The 26463-nt window shown below is 38.9% G+C and overlaps 1 protein-coding gene across 12 annotated transcripts in view; it reads left to right on the top strand.

Moving 5' to 3' along the window:
- The window catches only part of LOC121911392 (protocadherin-15-like), a 236575-nt gene that overhangs the window by 31699 nt on the left and 178413 nt on the right, over nt 1-26463 (top strand). For 4 of the 12 annotated variants that reach the window (XM_042432812.1, XM_042432810.1, XM_042432811.1 and 1 more), the window contains exon 1: nt 19081-19410. The gene's annotated coding sequence lies outside the window, so the exon portion shown is untranslated. Of the gene's footprint in view, nt 1-5034; nt 5093-19080; nt 19411-26463 lie in introns of those variants that run through there. The other 8 variants (XM_042432807.1, XM_042432808.1, XM_042432809.1 and 5 more) reach the window with 5 other exon arrangements.

Below are 26463 nucleotides of genomic sequence, written 5' to 3'. Positions count from 1 at the left end.
CCTTTGCCTTTTTCATGTTCCCTTTCTCACCCTGTGTCTATCTTTTCCATTTCTCTCCCCCTCTCTCTCTCTCTCTCTCTCTCTCTCTCTCTCTCTCTCTCTCTCTCTCTCTCTCTCTCTCTCTCTCTCTCTCTCTCTCTCTCTCTCTCTCTCTCTCTCTCTCTCTCTCTCTCTCTCTCTCTCTCTCTGTTGCTCCCTTCTCTTTTCTCTTGTTTCCTTTGAAGTGCTAAACAATGAGAGGGCTACACTCCCTGTTAAGCTCATAGGGAAATCCAGACTGAAACTGCATGGCACAGTGCAGCGCAGCAGAATCTTGTCCTCGGGACCACAGGGGGTAGAGAGGGGAGGAGGCAGCATCAGAAGTATTGTCAGCATGCGGTGACAGCAACAATGGCTGCACAGAACCTTTATCCTCCAAGCCGTCACCAGTCACATCAGCACAGCATGGTTGATCAACGCAATGACTCATTTTCAGAGAACATGCCTATCTTTCTCTGTCGCTCTGATTGTCAAACCTTGACAACTGTCCATTTCTTGACAAGATGTGCATGGAACTATCAGGGTGTAATTATAGACACCAGAAGATTTGCACGTCAAGACCCTATTGACTATAATAATTGAGTTAAAGCATTTCATTAGTCAGGCATGTCAGCGTATAGGAGAAATACAATCACTCGTCCTTCCATTGTCTTTGTCTTCCCACTCCTGTATTTGTCTCTTGTCTTTTATGCTTGCATGCAGCACAGACACGTCCATGCAGTGATGAATGCTATTCATTACTAAAGGCTGGAACGGGAAATGAAGCAAAATGAGTGCTTTGGGAAGCAATCCGTGACTGGGGCATATACTATCATCTGCTGAAGCATCTGAGACGTGTGTTTATCCACTCCCACGTTTCCTTGAAGCTACCTCACAGTTACTCATATTATGCTGTATACACCACACTCTGAAATCTGATACGGCCTCTCTCCCCTCCAATATCCTCTTTTCTTTTGTGTGTCTGTCTTTTTCTGTCATATTCACACACGCTATGTGTGATGCCGACACTGCATGGTGTTCAATTATGTGGCCCTTGCTGCGTTTCTTGAGTCAGTCTTTCTCATAGGACACACTCTATAATTCACCCTCAATCAACTACTTTCAATGCAAGCAAATACCTTCGCCTTCTTCATTGTGACATGACTGATTCCACACAGGGATTTGTAATGACAGCTTGACATTTCATATTTATTTTCATCAATGATATTAGTATTTGAGTTAATATCTGTGTAGAAATACCATATGTATCACATTAGCCTTTTATCTGCATATGAATACCTGCAGTGATGTTTGTGAAGCACTTTGTGCAGCATGTGGGTAGAAGACGGCTTCATTCTCAGTGGGATTCTGCAGTTTTGTCAAATAGCTGTTTCATTTGTTTGATTACTCTGATGCGGTGAACAATCGTTAATGTCTCCCCATGCAGGTAGACTTGCCTGAATTCTTAGAGTACCACTCCATTCAAAGATATGTTTTTCTTCTACAGTTGAATATTTGAGCTTCACTGTGCAGAATGCTGTGTGTTTAACAATGGAAGGATGTTTTCACATTCATCTGCTGAAAGTGGAAAGTTTCTCATTGAAAGTCCAATTTTAATGGGTGGGCCTATGAGCATAATTTATGACATCACAAATAGTTTGTAAAGGCCAATCCAAGTTCAATATTCAACTTACACAAGTGTGAGGTGGAAACTTGAAACCTCCAGTACACAAACACTAAGAATGGACTTTACAGTGAACTAGGATACATCTTGGGTCCAGCAGGAAAACTTTTGATATGAAATACATTTTCATATTTATAGATTCTGTCATTTTTAATGAGGAAGAAGGAGTAGATGTCATGTTAAGGATTTTAACAAGATGATTGATTGATTTTTTTTCACCCTACAAGACACAAATTATTATTCAAAGTAGAGTATTTTATATACATCTTAAAACATGTCTGAAGGGGATCTTTAAGCTCTCTATTGTCGAGCCCATACTGAAATTTATCTGTAGAAGGTATTAGAGACTGGCATAAAGGCATTTATTTGAGAACTAGTTCGATGATTACATACTATTTCTAATTGTCTTGACATGACACAAGTGATATTAATGTGAGCCTTGTAAATTGTAAGGGATATTTAGATTTGACTAAATAAGTTTTTCCTGCTAATAATAGAACACATGATATCTTGCCAGTTTAGCTGGTTGGATGAGTAGGTTCATATCTGTTTCTTCTCTTTCAAACACAGATTTTGTCCTGGATATGTTTAACATAGCTTTGTATATTAGTCCTGCATGAGATTTCAGTCAGACACAGACACTGTGAAAAAAATGTGAAAAAACAAACTGTTTATATGGAATGAAATCTTCTTAGCAACTCTATGCAGGAAAACAATGTTAAGCAGGTGTGACAAACAAGACTAGGGGGTATTTACTAAGGATTTGCTGCCCCTTTTTAGGGGCTGAACAGCCAAATTGTGTTTCTCCTTATTTGCTAAAGGACCACACCAAGCTTTTGTGTCAGTAAAATAGAAGAAAGTGACATTGTTAAAAATTGCATATTTGGGCTCATGTATTGATAAGCATTTCTATTTAGAGGTGCAAAATATGGGAGAAGAGAATGGAAGATATAGAAATAGCTGCTGCATCTGATTTATCACTGCAGACTGACCACTGCAGAGGAAATCCGAATTTTAACATCTGGGAAAAGCAGGTGTGAAGTCTGCTGCACTGTAATTAGCAGACACACACAGAAGGGGAGAGACTAGAGCAGAGAGAGACAGTGAGAGAGAGAGAGTTTGAAAGAGTCATTACAAAGAGTCTTTACCTGTCTGTTTCCCTCAGGTTCCTCCTCCAAAAGTGTCTTCTCTTCAATTTGTTTTCCAAGTTCATCAACAGAAAACACTTTTGTTTGCACTCCCCTGCCTTCCAGACATGCACAACACACGTCAAAACAGCCCAGCATCAGCTTTTACTTAGTGGCAAATCAGATGAACTATGGTTGAGCTTATTTACATTAGTACGTCTTAGTAAAAAAAATTTTAAAAAGTGGTGACACAAAAGTTTGTGCACCTGACAGTCATTTTTGACATGCTTTGTAAATACCCCTAACAGTCTTCAGCCATGCTAGCAGCTCTATGAGGCTCAGCAGTGCTTTGAGCTAAATGCCAACATCAGCATGCAAATATGCTGAAGGTAAGCTTTACTATGTTCAACTTTCCAGTCTAGCATGTTCAGATGCTAAAATTTGCTACTTTGCACACAACACAAATTGGAGCTGAAGCTGAAAAAGTTATTAGTTTTTTAAGTATTTGGTCACAAATTAATTGGATCACCAAAGTTATCACTTAATTCATCTTATGGGTACCAAGGTGTCTGTACCATGGCAGTCCATCCAAATGTTATTGAGAAATTTTACTCAATGTCTGTACCACATTTTGTGCAAATTGATCTAGGAGATGTCAATATATTTCAGAGAGGAAGTGAAAACTTTGGCCTACTGGTGGTACCAGGGAACGGTGTGGAGATCACTAGAGGATTCATGCTAACCATGAATGTCTCATGGTCAAGTAAACCTTGTAGAAGAAAAGACCTCAGTGTTGCTCAGTAATAGTGTGCCCAAGCGCTGCCACTTGTGGCCAGAAGTTAGTCTGCAACAATATGATTAAAATTATAAAGCCACCAGTTAAGTGCATGACTGTGTTTAATCAGGGCTGCTTAGCCTAGTTTATCATAAAGATTGTAAGCTGAGTGAAACAGTTAGCCTCACAATTTTCCTTCCAACATTTCCAAAACTATCCCCAATTGTATTATACATTGGATCATACTAGCTAGCAAGGAAGTGACTGTAGCTGGCAATCTCACTAGACTACAGGACTGCTGCAGGCTACATGCAGTCACTGTGCCGAGCAGTTGTTGATCAAGAAGTAACACTAGCTCAAACACTAACTGCTCCTAAAAACAGGATTTTCTATGTCTGTATTTGTTAATTATGAGTTAATAGGAAAGTTATGGAGTTGTTTAAAAGTGTATTGTTTCAGTGTTGATGGACCTAAGTTTTCCACCTTTTGTGTTAAGCAAGGCTAGATAGCACTATGACAACTAGGCATAGAAATATTGGATTTTATGCTGTTATGCACAGATTAAGGTCAACATCAAGGTAGAGTTCATTGTACACAAAGACAGAATGATCTTGGAGACAATAAGCTCCAAAATAAATAAATAAAAATTCCTCCCCTTGTGTTTATTGAGAAATGGTGATGATATGCATGTCAGACATGTATGCATTCTAATATACTGATAAACACACTCAAGTAGGTGTTTACCAGTGCCATTCATCTTCATAACAACAAAATTGAAGGTGCATAACTCAGTTGTTTAAAACTGAATCCAATTCAAATCTTATGATGCACAATGCTGCAAAATGTAATCTGATCAAGCACTGTAGCAGGAACCTTCACACTCACTGTACACAACAGAGTGAAATTTCACACAGTGAAGTTCTTACAGTGTCCACTGTATTGAGTCTCTAAAACAAAATGCCTGTAAAACTGAGCTTCAGAGTGATCTATAGTATATTGTTAGAATATTATAGGATAAACATAAAAGATTGCCTTGGTCCCTAAAATCAGACAAATCAACCAGACCGATTATGTCTATTTTCCAGCTAAGCTAATAATTATGATAAAGGTGACAGAAATATATGTAGCTCATTCAGAGTCCACCATAATTCAAGATCTCATCTAGTATAAGACTTTGCATTAGACAAACTGAGATTTTTGTAGGGCAGTTACCATATGCATCACTGCACAGAAGTGTGGGAGATCGAAAGAAGATTATTTGGGAAAGGTATTATGAATTACACTCATTCACAAAATAGTGATTAGATAATTTTTGCATTTGTTCTCTCACCCATTGTGTGCTTCTGTATTTGTTTCTATCAAAGATGTAATGAAGTGACAAACATAATGTACATCGGAAGGCTTACGGTTGATCTCTTTTTGCTTTATAGGTGTGTGTGAATTTGACTAAAGAGAGAGATGTGGTGTGATCACAGGAACTTCAATCAGGTATTTCTCTCTTGTATTTGAATCTTTTGGTAATCTGTAAAGGATTCTATCTGTGTGTTCTTCTGCGTACATGCATGTGTGCATGAGTGTCCTCTGTGTGTTCTACCCAGCCAGTCAATTACGCTGTGATTTTGCTCTGGTGGACCAGAGTGGGACATCACCACAGATATACTGAGTCAGACAGGATGGACCGTAGAGGTTTTTAAAGCATTGCTTTGCTATGTTTTATTGATGATTAGATGATTCACCCTGACATCTGCTGATGCTCTCTGTCTGAAGCAAATCTCTTGCCATCATAAAACTGCTTGTCGAGAGTCCACCTGGTAAATATTTAAAGGGTCCCCACATCAGGGTTGACCATTCCTTCGATAGTCAGCGGCCCAGATTGTGTTGCCTTCAGAGTAAGAATTTTACTGTTATTCAGGGTTACTAAGGTATTACTTTAAAGCTAAATCAATTTATTTCTTCTACAAAACAAACTCACAGCAACAAACATTTGAGCTGTTTTGACTCAACCATACAGCCTGACACACCAAAAATGAGCTGAAAGTGGCTAAGAGCCGCATAGAGCTGCAATCTGTAGAGTTAATTTCCTGTGGGATTCACAATTCTAGTAACTGTTTCACATTACAGGGAATCATTAAGTGCGTCTCCATCCATCTGTTTTTATGCACAGTTTCAATTTGGGGAAAAAAACCCTTTAAAAAAGTGTGTATTGAAAGGTGTATTGATAAAAACAAAATGTGAAAAAGTGCAATGGAAACAGACTTAGCGAATTAATCATGACATAAATGAAGCATATGACTTAAACATCACTCAAGTTTCCACTCCATTGAAAAGACAAAAGATGAATACATCAGATCTGTGTTAACCGATGAGGAGACTGTAAAGTTCCTCAAATTAACACATGAAACAAACATAAAGGCCATATTTCCATCATGTTTTCCACATGGTTTGCCACATCCATGATTTGCCATTGTTTGAGGTGTTGTAGTGGCGCTCTTCCTCTGCAATGGTTTAATGGCACCAGATGGGAAAATGAGTACTAACAACTGTTTATCTTAATGTGTCTAACTCCTAATATTCACATAGTAGTGGGTACATTAATTAGCATTTTCTTTTGCAGATTTCCTGGAAATTTGGTTAAAATTTGCACTACATTTGGATGGAAACTTGAAATTGGAAATATTACTTGTTAATGGAGCTGTACCAATGTACTCAGGTGTGACTGAAAAAGGAATGGCGTTTAAGAGATGAGTCAAAGCTTATGAAATATTTGGCCTTGACATTAAAGACTCTTAACATTTTGCTGTGCAGTGGTTTTTAAGACACTTTAAGCTCCACACTTACAATATTCCTCATGTTCATTATTGTCTCAACAGAATCTCTGTTCACCATGATGATTATGTCTTTTTTTGTTGCTCAAAGGGCGAATCCGGCAGCACATCTTGATAGTCAATATCTGTATCCCGGTGAGGGAGGCATTTAGAAGACAAAGCAGTCAATTCAGCAGGAACTGCTGCCTGTGCAGAAGTCATGAGGAAACATTGTTTTTTGCTAATAGATTAATTAAAAAGAAATTTTGGACTGTTGAAACACTTACTGTTAAACATTCATTAAAAAAACACATTAATGCAACTGACATACAACTCAGTGTTACCCATGCTAGACAGAAACAGAAACGACACACCACAAATCGACTGACTTGACTGTCTTCTGCTTAGTAAGAGCAGCTCAGTAAAGCACAGCTTTGTGCCTATACTGGAGGGTGCCACACTCAATCTGAGATTGATGTAATTATTGCCAGAATTATTATAAGAATGGCTTTTCACACCAGGTTCTAGATGATCTTTGTCTGGTGTAAAATCCTTGTCCCACCATAATTAATGGAGGTTTTAATTTTTTTCTCCTGGTAAGAAAGAAATCATAGAAGCCAGATGTGAGTACTTAGATTTTTTTCTAATGCAAATGAGCAATTACATGTTGATAGGTTGAATTTCTGTGTGTGTGTGTGTGTGTGTCTCACTTTCTGTTCTGTTTTTAACTGTCTCTTTCACTCTCTCACGGATTTCTGCTGTGTCTTTGTTGTGTAAATAGGAAAAGTCTTTTGGTCCACCACTTCTGAAAATAACAGGCCCAGTAACACACACACACACACACACACACACACACACACACACAGATAGACTATGCACACAGATTTGCAGTGCACATACTGAGTGACAGGTTCAGAGTTTGTATTTGAACTGAAGAACAAGGAGGAGAGAGAGAGAGAGAGGTGGGATAAATAAAGAGGCAGCAGTGCCTGAAGTAGGGCATGTACCACAGAACAGGGATATACGCTGAGCTAGGGGTTGGAGCATAAAGGTAACGTTATACTCATAGATTGCATGTGCGGTCAAGCACAGTTGCAGATGGTGCCAAGGTGGGGATTGTGATCAGAGTTTGGACATGCAGGGCGACCTTAAGTGAAATCACAGTTGAGGTCACACCAGTGGCTTCAGCTCAGTGGTCTTAATCGAAGGACCACTGTATGCCTGTACATACAGACGAGTTTGTGGAGGTACTATTTGTTCAGGGCATAAAGCCTAACCAGAATCATTGGCCTCATCCCACTCATCTCATGATTAATGACTTTAGTCTTTAAAAACATTGGAGTAGAGGAGAGAATCCAGTCCAGTGCTTTTCTAAAGCTTTACTGTAGCACTAACACCTGAGTATTTTTTAATCTGCTACAGTTCAACCACTTCTCAAAAAGCCATCTCTTGAGTTAGGGTTAGGGTTAGGGTCCATCCATCTCTTTTAAATAACTTCCACCCAATATCTGAACTTCCCCTCCTGGCTAAGGTCTTGGAAAAAATAGTTGCTGGGCAGCTCATCGATCATATGAATGGCAACGCAATGTGATAAATTTCAGTCAGGTTTTATGGCAGGTCATAGCACTGAGACTGCACCTCTTAGAGTTCTTAATGGTATTCTTTTGGCAGCTGACAATGGCCAAACATCTTTATTGCTTTTAGATCTTATTGCAGCTTTTGATACAGTTGACCATGTCATTTTAATTGAATATCTTAAGCATTGGGTTGGCATTTCAAGTACAGTTTTAGATTGGTTTTTATTCCTATCTTTCTAATAATAAATGTGTGTGGCCATTGGTTACTTTAAATCCTTCACCTTCCATCTCTCCTACAGAGTGCCTCGAGGCTCAGTCCTTTTCCCTTTATTATTCTCCATTTACTGTATTTGTTACCTCTAGGTCAAATATTTCATAAGTATAACATCAGTTTCCAGTTTTTATGCAGACGATTCCCAAATCTATTTCTTGTCTGACTCCAACAACACAATACAACTGGTCAAAATACAGTCCTGTTTTACAGATGTTAAAAACTGGTTCTCTCAAAACTTTCTTCAGTTAAGCTCAGATAAACCAGAAGCCATTGTCATGGGTCCAGACCCCTCCAGCGACCACTTCTCACTTACATTCTCTGTCCTGTTGCATCAAAACTCAGTGCAGATATCTGGATGTTATCTTTGATAACAAACTTTGACCAACAGGTGAAGTCAGTCATTCAATGTTGTTTTCTGCAACTTTGTAATATCTTGAAAAATTGGATCATTTTTATCCACTAAGAATCTGGAAACTGTCATCCACGCTTTCACAACATCCCACTTAAACTACTGTAACTCGCTGTATTACTGTCTCACTCAATACAACCTGTCAAAACTTCAACTAGCTCAAAATGCTGCATCAAGACTACTCACAAAATCCAATAGAAGAGTACACATAACGCCTATTTTAGCATGTCTACACTGGTTACTTGTATGTTTTAGAATTGTTTTTAAAATTTTAATGATGACCTTTAAGGTACATTTGGGGTTGGCCCCTGATTATATCACTGACTTACTAACCCTATATGAGCCTGAATGCAGCTTGAGATCCTCTGGCAGATGTCTGTTAGTAATTCCTAGGTCAAGGCTAAAAACCAGAGGAGACCAAGCCTTTGGAGTCAGCGCCCCACGACTCTGGAACGACCTGCCGGAGGAGATAAGGCAGGCTAGCTCTGTTTCTTCTTTTAAATCTCTCTTAAAAACGCACTTTTTCAGAATTGCCTCGGTTATTCTTCCGTTTTTACATTACTTGTTTTTACTGTGTTTCAGTAATTGATACCTCACTTGTCATTATTACTGTATCAATTCTACTTTTATTTATTATTTATCTGGTAATTTCTCTTGTTTTTATGTCTTTGTAAAGCACTTTGTAATTTGCTTTCGAAAAGTGCTGTATAAATAAAGTTATTATTAGTTGTAGTAGTTGTAGTGGTAGTATTAATATAATCTCCTCCTCAATCAACCCCAAATGCATCTCCCTGACAAAAGAGTAATCAGTGTGCAGTTTCCTCGGCCTCACAACACTTGATGGGATGATGGGATTGATAAAAACTGCGGCATGTTTATGACTGTTGTGTCACTCATCTTCAATTTAATGTGGATGTTTCCAGTAGACAGAATGTAAAGAGTTCACCTGGAAGTCAGTTTTAACAGATTCAGGAAACATACAACACAAGGGATGTGTGGGTGCAGAGCACACAGCAGGATTAAATCATGTGGAATAATGTCTTTGTGTTTCCTGTTTGCAGTGAAGGTCGTTTCTGTGTATTCAGAAAATGTCTGTGTTTAGGATATTTCAATTCAGTTTTATTCTGTATTTCTTGTACATGTGAAGCAGCACTGTAGCATCGGTTTAAATCATTCTGAAGTTATGGTGGCATGTGGAAAGGAAGTGAGAATCTTTGAATGTGGGAATAGTCCATCAACACTTCACACAGATTATCGTACGAAACTAAGCAGGTTGTTATACTTGTGTTTCCACTGCGTCTAACACGCAAGAGATGTTCAAGTTCCAGGGTTATGCTGTTTCTTCTAACATTTGCATCTGACCAGTGAACTCGGGGGCGCAAGGCAGAATGAGTGTGTCATCATTTGTCAACCTACCACATCTTACATTGTGAATTGTGAACACCCATAAGAACAAAAGATGACAGATATAGGTGAATGAATGAATGAATGTGCAGTCAGGTTTTTGTTTTCAGTTTGTCACAAGTTAACCAAACATGTTTCATACCCATGCACTAAAGAATTCAATATATTTGCATTCACAGGTGTTTTAAATAAATATATTTTCAAGTATCAAGAAATCTTGTCCACTCTCTGCATGTCTACTCATAAATAAGTCAGTCTGTCTGTGGTGAAAGGGCATATTCAGGAGACACAATATCTGACAAGTAATAAAATGGAGTCCTTGCTGCTAAGCCCAAAGCTATGATTAGGGCCAAATTCTAATGCACTTTCATTTGCTGTTCGTCTGTCAGCTGTCTGTCTCTCATCCTGTTCTGCCTCCAGTGTATTCTGGATGTAGCGCCTATGGAGTTCTCGAAAATGGGCCCACTCCACCACCTTCAATTCCAATCTGTCACGTCACCTCTGTTTGATCGCCTGTGTGAAAAGCATTTATAAATGTCTGAAATTGTGTATTATTCATCAGACATGTGCGTGCACGCACACACACGCCTACACTCAGGAAACAGGAAAGAAAGTGTGCATGGAAATGAACTTGCAGCTGCCACTTGGTGTGTTTGCAGGTGGAAATCGCAGAATTATTTTATATTAGCTATTATGCTGGTGGAAATGAAAGGTCTAGATAGAGAACAGTAGAAGCTAAGCACATTTGGCTAAATTTAAATTAATCTGGAATTTCTTTTTGATTTGTTAGGGGCTATTTGACTGCACAGTCTTTTTGTCTTATATAAACACAGTCAATATTTAGTGCTGCAGATGCTGGGCACACATGTCAAGGGCATTTTTCAGTGAGGGGAAGTTTTATAGTGTTTATTCTCTCCCCCATTCTCTGTATAGCAGTTACTTCTTTATCTTAGCTCCATCTCAGTCTTATCTCCCAATAGCATCTCCGTCCTTTATCTCCTGCATCTTATCTGTAGTGCCAGACACAAGGACTGGCAATCCAAAAGAGAGAGATAAAGGGAGAGCAGGACTAACAGAATTAGGGAGAGGAGGAGAGATGGTGGATAAAGAGAGTGAGAGAAAGAAAGATTCAAAGTTGTAGGTGTATGCATGTTGGTGCCATTAAGCTCACACAAAATCATTTTTGTCTGTTCGTGTGCATCAGTCTCCCTCTACTCTGCAGAACAGCAATAATGTAATTTCAACAATTATTTATTTTTTTTTAATTTCACAATGAAGAAGTCATTTTACAATCATGAATTCAGGCAAGACAAAAAGAAAAAATCCATTGAACGCCCTTTGTTTTGCAAAGGGTTCAGGCCAGGCCTTTCTCTTCTTTATTCTTTTGGGAAAAATACAATGCATCTTCGCTGTCTTGTTTTGGGTATTGATTTGCACTGAGTGACAAAAGATACAATCCTGACTCAGCGCGCAAGCTCTGACACCAATCAGTGCCCTTACAAAGCACTCACTTTGGCACTTAATTGATCCTAGATTGCACCAACTGTCAAGTTTTGATGGATAATAACGAGTTGATTCGATTCCATCCAGTTGAAAGTTTTAAGTCTCTGCTAGCTTGTTGGAGAAGTCAACTGCTCTTCTAGGTGCTAATAGACTCTCTAGAGGTCTAGTTGCCCCTGGACGTAAAAGTAATAACCTGTGGTAGCTGTCAAAAGAGCTCTCTCCCCAAGGTTGCCAAGATATACTCTGAAGAGGAGAACAAAAGGCAGGAAGGGGTTAAAAAACAGTAAGAGGGAACATTTTCATTACAGCCCTCAGTGTTGGTTTCTATAGCCTCTGGGATTCCTCGTAACAGATCTGGTGCTAGTGCTCTGCTCCCCATGTGTTCCAATTATCAAACCCCTTTAGTTTCTATGCCCATGTGAGCAGCCCAAAAACATCATGTCTTACCAGTATTGGCTGTCACACTGCTGTAGGACGACTGAGAGAAAGAATTAAAACACATTTTAAAGAAATGACAATGCAATTGTTTTCATTTCAGTTGCAACCAGTGTTCTTATTACTATTACATACTATTACATTATGACATTACTTAACGCAGATACAATTGATATTTTTAGATTATCAATGGATCACATCTACTACTTGTTAGTGGAAGGAGTCACTCATAGTGACAAACTCACAGAGAATTATCTCCCAGCTGCAGTTACCCTCAGCTATTCGGAGTGTTTCAGTGTCTTGCAGCTCATTGGTTTGGTTTTCTGTTTTGGTTCACTCTGACAGAGTTATACCCACTGTATGCTACCTGTCCATCAGTTTGGTGGAGACCAAAACAGAGCCAAAAATAGTGAATATTGGACTTAAATTTGCCAGATGGACACAAACATGACTCCAAATGAATGCTAATGTTGCTCTGTGTCTGTCTCTGTGGATGTGTAAATAGGTAAATGTTTGCTAACAAGTTGAGTGATTAGACTTAAAAGATGATAATATGTAGCCAAATAAGCTGTTATTTCAGGTTTAAAATCTCAAGACATACAAACATACATGGTATGGATGGCTGAACTTCCTGCTTGAACTGAGTAGTTTTGCTCATGTTTCTTGCTTTGATTGTGAAGATGGACCTGATGTACCTGTGCATGACTATCCATACAGTAGCATCACTCAAGGATTTACCGCACTAAGCCTTTTCACACCGAGAATGATTTCTCATGCAGAAAAACTCAGACAGCAATAAAATATAAATTGACTCCAGGTCTGCACTATAAATACTTGCACAGTGACTCAAATCAGTAAGCAGTTACATATTTTGCATAATTATGCACTTTCGACTCAATTGAATAGGACATTGTCAGATTAGCTCTTGGATTCTCACATGCTGCTTAGAATATTTTCTTCCTCAGTGAGGAGCAGGGAAACACCACAACATGGCGTTTTGAACAAACTAGTCACACTTATTTTTAAATCCAACCCCTGTGCAGGCTTAAGCCCATGGATATTCTGTGCTAAACTGGTGAGTCAGCTGCGTTGCACTGGCCTTTAAACCCCCCTTTTTATTTTGATTAGAATAACAGTTTAAGTAGATTAAATGTAAACTCTGGGAACTCTGTGCTGTTTAAAATTTTCAGATTATTGACACTGGTTTACTTCAGGTAGCAGTATCAGTTCTCTCTTCAACTCATTTTCAAACATCTGACTGTTTATTAGAATTGGCAGGTTACAATAGGACAGAATTGTCTGTATTGATGCTTTTGTGCTCCTGTTATCCCTGAAAGTAATATGTTTATTTGTAAGGCTCACCTGCTCTCCATGTCTCTTTATTTCTTACTCTATCTCTTGTTCATTTGTTTTCTTTGACCTCTCTTGCTCACTTTTTTCCTCTGGCCTCTCTCTCTCTCTCTCTCTCTCTTAAACACACACACAAACCCTGTCTCATTGGCTTTCTGTGACCTCCCTCCCTCTCGCTCTCTCCCTCTTGCTTGCTAGCTGTCTCAGTTGCTCTGACCTCTCAATATCACACAAGCTGTCAGTGCCAAACTATGAATGTCCCTTGACACTTATTCAACTCAGACTCCCTTTGGCATTTCCATTTGCGCAGAGCCAATTTCAATTTTCATAGTGGGTCGGGTGGGGGCTAGTGTAAGGCCAGCAGTCAGAATAAGCCAAAGTTGAAGACAGAGAAACAAGGGCCCTAAGCAGAGTTATGTGTGTGTTCCTCCATTTGTTTCCTTGAAAGGGTGACTTACTCAACTGTGGAGGCTATCTTAATGCACCATCTGAACCTAACTACCTGCCATCCTTTAAGCAGTAATAGTATATCCTTTATTTAACCAGTTAAAAGTCTCATTGAGTTTAAAATCTGTTTTTCAAGAGTGACCTGGCCAAGAGAGAGGCATAAACATTGTTACAACAATAAACACAGACAATATAAACAGACAAATACATCTGTCATACACTACAAATGAGTGAACACAATATCTGGTTGATATGCAATACAAGGTGAAGGACAAAAATCCAGTTATGACGCATAGACAGGTTCAATTTTCAAAAATGATTTCAGTGAAAATGTAGGAGCAATCACATTGACCAAGAGGACTATTTTAAGAGTGACTTAAATTCCCCCATAGTAATCAGCTCTGACAAATTCCAGGTCCTTCTGTATGTATAAATGTATAAATGGTGTGGCAAGAATAAATACCAACCTGTCAAGAGCATTCCATGGATATTTTTCTTACTTCACTTAAAGAAACTATCCTAATTCATAAAAAAAAAACATTTAAAAAGAGATAATTAACTTGCTAATGAAGACTCATGGCAGACAGCTCATCAGTAGGAGTGCATGTGGTGCTCTTGTGCTACTGGACACAGTAGGCTATCTTTCAGCACCATGGACAGTACCAAATACTTTCACTCTGAGTGGGAGGCTGCTTGCTGCCCACATTAGTGTAACCATGGATAGCTAACGACCCCACACACAAACTCACCATTCAAGTATCACCGAAGTAATTTTTGTGAAAATATTGGTTGGAGCTCTGATATTGCTTTGTTCTCTATTGCATGCAAAGTTCTAAACTCATAGCTACAAAGTAATGTAGAAAACTATGGCTTTATTTTCTATCCACTAAATTATGTGGGTGCTTTCTCAGTGAATGCAGGCGTGTTGCTCTTTTGTGGACTGCATTATAAAGTCCAGTTCACATGTCTCCAGAAATGTACTGGGGAACGGATGAGAGAGAATGTGTCATGGCACTGTGCTGTGCTGTGCTGAAAAAGAAAGGCCTCCCGATCATACTCTGGATTTTCTTCAGACATGGTGTTACACATCAGCACGTCTGGAGGCTGTCCTCTCATCTTTCAACTTGTGGTACTTGGCACAGGACTTCATGTGCAAAGAGAGAGACAGAGAGAGAAGATTTTGGCATTTTCCTGATTTTTGTGTTATTATTCTGGCAACCTCAACTTCCAAAAACAGGATAAGTGATACATTAATTGCTGTTCAATTGCAGGGCTAAGATTGTGCCTCTCAGCTGTTTTGCAGCTTTAGATCTGTTTGTCTGTGTATGTAGGCGGATGCGCACTTCTGTGTGCGTGACACACTCCCATGGTATTGCCTACAGGGAGCTCGCAGGCAGAGGATTTTGAGACTGAACAGCTGAGTGCATACACACAGTCCAGGGAAATGACGCTTCAACAAGAAGAATTGTTCAATTTATCCCAAGTGAAAAACAATATTCAAGATGAAGCATGCGTTTGTGTAGTGTCCGTATCTTCTTGCTCTTCATTTTTTTCTTTCTCACAAGGCTTGTGGCATCACTGGCACTGGTTTGATGAGTTTGTTGACAATACGCTTTAAGATTTCACCTTAAAGAAGGGAAGCAATATCAAAGAGATTTCAGAAGGAAGGCATCCAAGGAATTGTGTTCATTTTCTGCTCATCCAAGTATGACCACGATCTCCTAGAAATGGGCCTCTGAATGATTTATTGTGCCATTGATTCAAAGAGCTCAGAAAGAACCACAAACTACTAGTTGACTCATTCTCAAATGAGAGGGAAGCATCAGCTCACTTGCACTTCTTTCCCAGTTCTTTGTTGACTGGGTGGTTGTTGGAGTCACATTGGTGGAATAAATTGACATTGTTAAATAATGTTGCAGATAGTGTTTAAGCAATTACCCAAACAGTGTCTATCCAAGTCTGAAAACATCCAGTCTCTCTTTGAAAACTAGTCATTTTGAAACATTTTAATAACCCTAAACCAATTTAATGGGTTGGTGAAATTCAATAGGTAAATAATGCACCTTCCACCTAGAAAAGAATGAATAAACACTTACTGCAGCCCCCAAATGTGAGAAAAGAATGCATTCATTGAGAATAATTAAACCATTTCTATCTTTCACTGCAGGACGTTTATATCTGCTTGGCAAAATCTGTTTCCTGAGGTTTAAAGAAGTGACTGAAAGTGCTGTATTAATGCAACATCACTAATAGGAATTATTTTCCCTGAAGATGACTTGCCTGCTTAGTGATTGAACCCTCACCTGAATACAAATAAGCAGTGTGCATCTTTTATGGGACCCTCAGGCTTCCCTGGTTGTAGAGGGGGGAAAAAAGGCACAAACATTGATACATCTCTGAGCATTCTCAGAAGAATACATGGCACCTCAAAGTTAACTTAAATACTCCTGGTTAAAAGTATTTTGAATCTGCATAATTAGTTTTAAAAAGAGAAAGCTTTGGAAGTTTTAGTTAAATTATGTATTACTCAAGCCACAGAAACCAATTCTTTCTAATAAAAAAAGATTGTTTTCATATATATAAACATTATTAGGATGGGTACATGTACAGTTATGTGAACAATGATATGAATAATCGAATAATGAAGAGTGAAAGATCTGTTGATTGCTAGTTATGAAATATTATGAGACAAGTGCCTGCAGTTATTGTTATGCTTTCTTCTCATTCATTCCTTTCTCATTTTTACTGATTAACAGATGCTAGTACATACACATACATTCACACATAACCCTTTAATACACACAAACCCACATACACACAAACCTGGATATGTATTTTGCCGGTTTGGTGATTTCTCACTAAGAGGACTTCATTGCCGCGCTGAGACGAGACTTTTTCCCCAAGAGTAGCATATCCCTTAATCACCCTCCTATGTGGAGTGTCTTCACTCCTGCCTGAACCCTGGCCCCTCGTTTTCTCTGCAGCAACAGAGACAGGATGAGAGGGGAGAATTAGCACTGTGGCAGGGGCTGATTATTAGAGAGCTTTTGCTCAAAGCCTTTCTCGTACCAAAAACAAGCTAGGCCAAGTGGAGGTAGTGATGACTTAACCCGGATTAGCTCCTCATTCTCATCCAGGGCCCATGCATGCCAGTTAGAGGGCTATTTTTATACAAATTTTAGTTTGGTATTTCCACGAGTGATGGATAGCCTAATATGCACTTCTCCTGTCTTGTGTCCTACTAATGGCTCTAATATATCATTTAAAAATGTGATCCAAGTCTTTGAAGTTGCAAATCACAACAATGATGAAATAAACAAAATGTGACTACATTCTTTTGAGAAGATAGTCAATACCTCCGCCAGTCTCAAACACAAATTGACATGATGTTGAAGAGAATCTGAGCACATTCATTCAATAAAGATTGTTAGACATGGTTTAAAGCTCCAAATGCTAGTAAGCAGACCTCTGTGTATAGATTCTTCCTGTTCCCAAAGGTCAAGAATGGAAATCTATTCCACTCTGAATTATACATGTCAGTAGAATTATTTAGAGAATGGGTTCAACAACCTTTTTGATCTATGGTGCCCTAACAGCCCTATCAGAGGTGCTCAAGTACCCCTTCTGGGACACTTGTCACGTTCCAAATGACTTAATTTGAACTGATTTTAAACTATTATATAAAGTCAGATATTCTTATGATACTTTTTTCATACAAGAAGTGATCTTGGAATTGTGAATGTTCAGTTTTGGTCTCTCTTCTTTTTCCTTTTTGCAGCTAACAGCATAATTCTATGGATGGCAGTGACAGTCTGACAGTTGGTTGATCAGTTCACCACTTTGATCCAGACTGGAATAATTCAACAACTATTGGATGGATTATTGAATTAATTATTATTGAATATATATATAATATATTATTGAATTTGGTGTATGAAAAATATGATACAATTCATTCAGCTCATGATAATATAATGAAAACCGGGTGCTGGATCCTTAAAATAGTCAATAATGAAAAACAATGGCTAGGACAGCACTCAAATTTTCTTTTTTTTTTTTTTTGCCACACAGACGTTTTGGGCAAGACGCCTTTCTTCTTCCTTTGAAATTTGGTATACACATTTATGTCCCCCTCAGAGTGTTTTTTAATGACTTTGGTGATCCCTGACTCCCCTAGTGCCATCATCAGGTCAAAATTAAAATTTTCCCAATACTTTCATTTATGACCAAATACCTGCAAAACTAATGACATTCCCATCAGCCTCAGCTTTACTTTGTCTTTAGTGCTAATAAGGTAATGTTAGCATGCTAACACGGGTTAGTGTAAGGGGGTAAGGGCTAACCCTAAACTAAGAAGGAGAACATGCTAAACATTATACCTTCTAAACATCATCATGTTAGAGTCGTTAGTGTGAGCACATTAGCTTTAAGCACCACAACCAATTTTTATCTTGTCTGTTCAGCTCTGTTCAGAACATATATGCTGATTTGGATGAAGCATGGATTCAAGAATGTAAATTTATTTCAATGAATTGGATGGATGTGATATTTTCTTTATGCATGTAAGTTGAGGTTAATGTGTGTGTGTATAAATAGATACTGGCAAGTTGTTCATACCTCACCAAATTACCTCAGCTGTTTGAGAAAGGTAATTTTATAATGTCAGAAGAACTGACTGAAATTTTACTGCTGTTGACATTTCTAGTGTGAACAAGACCCCCAGCTGTGTCTCTTGTGTCGAAGTTGTTTTTATTGAATATTCCCTGCAACCTTTACTGTGGACTTATTCAGCACGGCAGCTAATTAGAGTATATTGATGGGAGGCTTTTTGTTGTTGGTTAAGCCAGAGGGAAGAAAAGGCCAGTGATTGTTGCAAAGTGACAGGTGAATCATAGCTAACTGCCTCTGGTGGTATTATTTCTCAGCTCCACACCAATCGGTGTTGACAGACCACACTAATGGATTTAACTCTGAAATAATTGACAGTAAATAGCTTTTGTTGACCTTCAGTCAGAAACTACTGGTTCACTGTGGTGAGAGAGTGACATTGCAGTCCACACACTGTAATAAGTTATGGATTAGTTTGACTTTCATGAGTGGGTTTGGTGACTTTTTTCCCCCTTCTTGTTTATCTCACAGGAAAGATACCCTGTTGAATATAATCTATATCCGCCTCAGGTGGTACATAGTCAGGTGCATATCTAGCAGATATGTGGTGGTGGGGGAGGGGCCACGGAGCTTTAGCCAGGCTCACCTTTACTGACCGGTGTAATAAGATTACCTGCTTTACACGTCATGACCACAGAGAGATAGAGAGAGATAGAGGGAGAGAGAGAGAGAGAGACAGAGAGAGAGAGAGACAGAGAGAGAGAGAGAGAGAGAGAGAGGGCTACTCCATGCATTTTGCTCCTCACATTAGACTAACAGTACAGCCCTCCGGTGAAGTGTTGCTGTCTCTTGCTGTGTCGGACTAAAGCCACTGGGGTAGCCGAGAGCTGATGCGCCCATGTGAGGAGGCTGTAGCTGCCCCGCCAGCCGGTATTTGTGGCTCCCGTGCACGTCCGAAAGGGATTTTTGTTGAGTACTTCTGGAGCCAAAACATGGTAAGACGTTTTCTTTTGCGTTTGGGACGGCTGTAGTTATGTTCCAGGGGCGTTAATTGCCACATGGTCGTTTCGATACGCACGCGTAGCAGCTCAATTAATGTTCTCATTGCGTAAATTGTCTTTCTGGCCACCGCATAGGAGCTCTTTTTAGGACGCTTGCATTGCCAATATTTTCACCCTATCATGTAGATTCCCTGCCGTGAAATGAGTAATCCATTGGCAAGGCGTAGTCGTCCACCTCAACTCTAGCCTGATCTGCACCGCTAATCTCTAGAGGGTGAAGTTTTCAAACACTGAGTGCATCAGCGTTCGCTTTGGATTATCCATGGGTGATATCCCATTAATGACTGTGGTTGACTGTAAATGCAGTTGTCGGCTTGGCAGACCACTCAGAGACAGCCGCTGACTGTGGCTGTTTATTTAATATTTCAATGAGCAGTTCGTTTGTATGCGAGTACCGGGTATGGTCTTTTTCTAAATGAGGAAACTTGGATGAGAGTGTCATTTCTCGGGTCAATTCACAGGCTGAGTGTTAACAGCTGCATTTCGTATTAGTTGACTTTCCTATCTTGCCTCATATGCATATCAGTAAGAACTTTATCGAGGACAGGATTGGCATGCGATAACTTCCCATTGTGAGTGTGAGCTGTATCGCGCAGCAGGAGGTAATGTATGCCTCTCCAAAACTTCACTCACTCAGTCTATTCACAGGCTCATAGTAGTGTGCACTAAAAGAAATGTGACATGGTTTATTTGGTCCTGGAGTCTACTTTTTTTTTGTTTTTTTAGATTTTAGAGAGCTTTTTTAAAAAAGGATAAAATGATTGCTGGATTTGTCCACTTTTAAAGTGGATGTTTACTGATAGAGGTAGGTTATAATGGATGTTTCAACAAAACCCTTAAAGCCCAAACACACACACACACAGCTTTAAACCCTTCAAGTCTGTGTGTATTTGTTTGGTTGAAAATTAAAGAGTCAACACTGTCATACATTTTTTTCCAACATGCCACAAACATCAGTTGAACCCTTGTAAAGCAATCACATACAAAGCAATCTAACTTTACATTACTGTGACTGTAATAGTTCAGTTTCTCATGTTCCCATTGACAAAACAGAAAAATCATATTCATATTTATCATATTTATCAGCTCAAAGATTGTTAAGACTGTTGCAGTTCAGCCATCCTGAATATAAATGATAAATTATGGCCTCTTGTTTGTCAAAATATAGCTAAATTCATGTTGCATGTGATCTTATTAGTGCTTTTTCAACAGACATTTGACATGTAAAAGCAGCAAAGCACAGGTGTAATTAATAACACTGACAGCTGCTGTCCATTTATGAGTGCCGGTTCCAGAGTGTGACACTTAAATCAAGTGGACCTCATTAATGTTATTAGCTACACTTGTGGTTTTCCTGCTATGACAAATCAAAATGTTTGCTGTGGCTATGCAGTATTTCTAGTGCTTTTTTGCTACTTTAAGGTAAAAGGTACAGTATAAAAGCTCCAAAAAAAAGACGTTGAGAAGTTAAGATGTTTCTGTACTTTAATGCTTTCTAAATGGCCACATTGTACCATTGTACCATTGTAGAAAAAAAAGTAAAAGCTTGTTTGAAAGCCACAGATTTATTTGAGACAAACGTGGCAAAGGTTGGAGAATGTGCATGGTGCAGCATACAGTTTGTGCTTTTAGAGTTTAAGTGTTGTGCGCTTGAGTGAAAAAAATCATGATTTTACAGGCGAAAGTGTCCATAGGGATTGAAATTTTATACCAAGATGGAACAAAAATATGAAAAATAAAGATTGTGACGAATGACTGTGTCTATTTTGTAGGGCTGGGAGGATATGCTTATCTGCTGATTCGACATGATACCACGATATCACGATACTTGGCTGCCGATTCGATCAATTCAAAGCTGATTCTCGATTGAATGACTAGAAAAGGAGGCATTATTTTCAGTCTCTTGCTCCAGTATTACTGTGTGCCAAACCATTCACTGGTGTCCTTACTCCACTGAAATACAATATGAAACATAACTGGCACATAAGTTAAATGGTCGGCAGCCTTTCTATTTTAAAAAGTTAACTGCATTAATTAATGAATGAATTAATTTGAAAGCATCTTACAGTCTCTTGCCTGTATGAGAATAACAAACTGAGGGGGAGGAGGAGTGCTCAGCTGTGTTGTTATTAACGTTATGTCTTCAGCAGTGGAGAGCAGCCTCTCTGCTGCACCTTTGGCTCTGGGGAAAGCCATCGTTGTACAAGACGCTGAGTGGGCGCAGGGTTTTTGAGGTGAAACAGACTGAGCACCGATTTAATTTCTTCACGTCAGAGTTGGTTTAAGTTATTTAATGCTGCAGTGTTTGTTGGTCAGCTGTTCTCGTTTGTAACTGCTGGAGTTCGCGGCTACGCTTCACTAACTTTAGTCTCTGGGTGATGGTGTAAAAAGTTCACAATATATTTCATGTTTGTCTCGCAAAGGTAATTATTTAGTCATTAAATCAAAAAATGCCTTCCACCACTGCCTTTTTTGAAGATGAACTACAAGATAACTCTAGTGTGTGTGCGCTGTAGACTGTCCGAGTGCTGCACTGCTCTCACGGTTGAGTTCTGCTTTTTTCGTTCCATCAGCATCACATCACAAAGGCGACAGCCAGTAATACAAAGGCAGCCTGCTGTTGAGTTAGATAGGTCAAGAAAACCTGTACATTTGTAGTATGTTCCACAGGTAATTTAGAGGCTTCATGGGCATCCTAATTAACAGGCATTGCAACTCCGAAAGTGCGTAATTAGACATCTGCCCCTGTATGTTAGGCAATCAACACTTCAAATGGCCTCTGTACCATATGTTCACGCAGTTTGCGTGTGTGCCATTGTTTTTCTGTACATCTTGGCATTTAGTGTGTAACTGTAGAAAGTTTTTCTGTCCCTTTTTTTTAAATAATGATGTCTGACTCACAACATGTGAGAAGAAAGCTCTGTTCAGAAATAAAGCCTGAGATGAGCACACATAGAAACACTTGTATGAAATGTTACAGTATTGTCTATAGGCAGTGCCTATTGGGAATCACATTATACATTCTAGGTAGCTCAGAGTCCTGGATATGAGGGAAAATGTTGTTCACATGTACACTGGATAGAGGGATCCAGGGCCCTGCTTACTGTCCTGGATATTCAACAAACCAGAGAACACAGTGTACCTGTAATTTAAAAGAAATTATAATAAATTATGCTATAACTGTATGTGGTATATTGTGAAAATGTCTGAAAGGTTATGTGATGTAATATGTATTGCATGATATATTGAATATTGAGTTTACTGGATTTTTGCATCAATGTGATGACGTAGCTTGATTTGTCAGGTAATAAAGAGACATTGTTATCTCATATTTTACGTATAAACAGCTTATCAGTTGAATTTCCAGAAAATATAACATATATAATTGTACAGGCCTGGCAGGCCACCAAGCCAATGAGAATAAAAATAATTCATTTGGAAATCAATAATCATTTGCATTTGGGAGCCTCTATGCAGTGCTGTTCCAAAATGTGAGTCAACATCTGTGTCATTGTCTGGGAAATTCTTGGTAGCATAGCTCCTTTAAGGAACAGGGCAGTGCGTAATGTGTCTGAGCAGCTAGTATGTGGTTGATTAAGAATGAGAGAGAGAGCGGGCTGCAGAAAAATGACGGTGAATGTGAGTGGAGCAGAGAAAAAGGTTAGCAGTAAGTTGTCAATTTGGCAGTACTACAGGCTACAGTGTGTCACTAATGAATGCTGCAGCTTCTCAAAACAAAGACAAGTCTCATATGTTGTTTCCCCAACTGTTGGAAAAGTGGAAGTTTAGGAATATGATATTCCTAAGTATGTTTTAAATAGTGTACACCTGAAAACAAGAATTGTTGTTTTTGTTACCTTAGATTAATCGATTATCAAAATAGTTTGTCATAATATCTAATATAACTTTTCCTATCACCGTTGTAGACACGATCAACTGTATAGGAATATGGATTTAGTATCTGTGACATCTGAAGGTTTGTGAAGGGAGGTTTTAAAACTTGGAAATGGGTTTTCAGTTTCAGTTTGGTTCAAAATGGCCACCAAGATCATATGCATTAGAAGGTGTGAGGTTATCATTAAGATCCTAACTTGGGGGATATCTTTGGGGTGTTTTTTACTGGCCATAAGAGGAACTGCTTATTAAGGCACTGCTGCACTGCAGCTTTGGTAGTTTTTTTTCTTGATTGATATGAGGTTTTTACTGCTGGTATGAGCTTCAAGACTGGTTAAAAGTATTAACCATTTTTATAGTCATGATGCAGGGCAGGAGGCTCAAGGCTTCTTCTCTTTAAGTATTAATAGGGTGAACTAAAAGGGTTATAAAGTACTCTGGTAACTGAAGTGAACCAGAGGGGATAAATTAGACAGTGGTGAACTGTAGTAGAAGTAATGAAGAGGGATGCCTGCAAGGTGTGGCGGATACAGGTGGAGGATCATTCAACTGGGCGGTCAGCCTTAACTAGATGTAGCAGGCTGCTTGTTAGAGAACTAGATGGATTTCTGTGTTATCTCACCATAGCATTATCTTTCAATATTGAAATACAACACTCAGCAGTCACGGTTACTCACCTCAAGGCACCTCATGCTTGGATTGCTTCGGGTGAGCAGTTTGCATTCATTTAGTCTTCACCTCTTCACATGTGCTCACACCAGGCAGAATGCGGATGTTTGAGTGTGCGTTTGTGTGTGATAAAACTGTAATTAACAAGGGCTGCAACACTCCCTTGACTGACTAATGATCTCATCATGTCTGTTGCATCAGCGTTTCACACAAAATTCATTTCAGGGCTGTAACAAATAAGTCTGCACTAATTTTGCAGCCCTTGAGCAATGAAAGCAGAAAATAATCTTGGGAGTTTAAAAATTGGTCTAATTTTAGGCGCATGCTAAAATGTGTGACATAAACCACTGCCAGTTAAGGGGTAAGGCAGGTGAGATTGTACGTTTTCCCATAAAAAGACCAAAATGATGACTAATGATGTCAGTCTCTTAATATGTTCCAACTTTCCTACCCTCTCTGTGACTCTCAGCCCTAAGCCCATTTGTTCATACTGAGTATGTAAATCTTTAAAAACACATCATGAATATGTACATGAATGTACAAGAATGTCATTTTTAAAAATGCTGAGTAATTTCCTGTAACAGCTTGGCAATGTAGTTTTAGCAAACACTGCTCAAACAGGAGTAAACAGTGCATTTGTTGAAGACCATTTCCAGCCTTGGACTTGGTGCACTGCTGAGTATTTGCGGCAGTATGGTCATGTATGTAGGATAGACTGTAATGAAGGACCATGTCACCCAGTGCAACAGTGGGCTTCACTGAAGTTTTTTTTAACAACAGTGGAAGCAGAGGAAGTTGCTTTTCCTCTATTTTTGAGAGGCAAGAGTGAGATCAAAATACAAAAAGATTGGGGATTGGCTCCTGCTGTCCTCTTTAGGGTGGGATCTCTTATATCAATTTAATGTACTTCATTTTTGTCATGCTAATCATTTTTGGCCAAAACAAATAAAATGATGCTCCAGCAGAGGATGATCTCCCTAACCAGTCAACCAGAATACAATATTGACGTCATGTTGGTCTAGTGACAATTAACAAATTTCATCCTCAATTCTCTACGTGTATGCGGTAAAGCGATAGATTCATACAGTAGCATATTTGAAAAGAAATTATAATGTGCAAATTGCAATCTACTTTTAAACACATCACTAAAAAAAAATTTCATGTAGGCTTTTTCAACAAAGTCCAATTTTTTTTTCAGAATTACGTCTCCTTTTTTTTAATTGAGCAGTAGATAGCTACTTCCGTTAGCCAATGCAACAGCTAGCTTGTTCTAGAAGCCCTGAAGGACTGTTAAGCTAACGGCGAGATAAACCTGGCCTGAAGGGCGCAGCAGCGGCAGAACGCCCCTGGGGAGTGGATGGAGAGCTCTGCTGTTGTGTGAATTTATCTCCTTAACAAGACTGCAGCAAAGACATCACATAATGTGCTGTAGGTAGTTTGCCTGAACATTGAAGCTGTTGAAGAGTTACAGTGAGCTGTCTGGACTCACATGGAAAGAGCCTGATTCATTTTGAGTTTATCCAGTTTTTAATTGAGTGGTTGTTCAGTCACCAGTTGATGATGTGTGGTTTGTGAATGAGTGTGCAGGTGGTCTGGCTGCTTGCTAATGAGAATTTCTTCGTTCTTGTTTGTTTTTAAGCTGAGTTGTATATTGGGTAATAAGCTTTAAGTAACTAGAATTAAGACTTTTTAAATACTAAAAGTAAGCAGCATAACAACAGTGTTAACACTGTCAGCTTTGTGGCCTGTTTTCTGTATGTTGTGCATATAGATAAGAGTGTGTAAGTCATGTATTTGATACACGCATCAATACTTTTTGATGTGAACCTACACTTTTAGATCTGTGAATGTTTTTAGTGTTCAGTCTTTCTAGTATTCAGCACTGATCTGTGACTGTATCAGATTATAAGCTTTGTGGTACTTTATATATTTCTGTATACTACGAAAATACATAAGAAACACGTGTAAATCATGTGATATGTTGTCTGTTTTTGATGAGAGCATAAATCTGTTGTCACAATAGAACAATACTATAAATTTTAAGTTGACTTTGTTGGTAAAATGGCACACCTGAACGACTCCAAGACTAAAATGAGTGCGTCTTTGTTTAGAAACAACATCTATAAATGTCTTTTAAAGGAGCAGCCTTTTCACCACTCAGGGTTGTTTTTTTTGTTTTTGAAAGCACATTCAGTGTATGTAGAGGTTGCCAATCGGAAACAAAAGAGTTATATTACCAGTGTAACGTCTGTGTCAAGCGAGAGATCGAGCGGCGGAAAAATAGCGGTGAATGTGAGCACAGCAGAGGAAAAGGTTAGCAGTAAGTTTTCTCTCTGGCAGTAAATGTACAGTACAGACTACAGTGTGTCAGTTAATAAAGGCTGCAGCTTGTCAAGACCATGAAAAGTCACGTCTGTTGTTTCC

This window comes from Thunnus maccoyii, chromosome 14 (genome assembly GCF_910596095.1).
Source record: "Thunnus maccoyii chromosome 14, fThuMac1.1, whole genome shotgun sequence".
NCBI classification, from domain to species: domain Eukaryota; kingdom Metazoa; phylum Chordata; class Actinopteri; order Scombriformes; family Scombridae; genus Thunnus; species Thunnus maccoyii.
The sequence above is the reverse complement of the archived record's forward strand: the minus strand, read 5'-3'. Positions and strand labels throughout refer to the sequence as shown.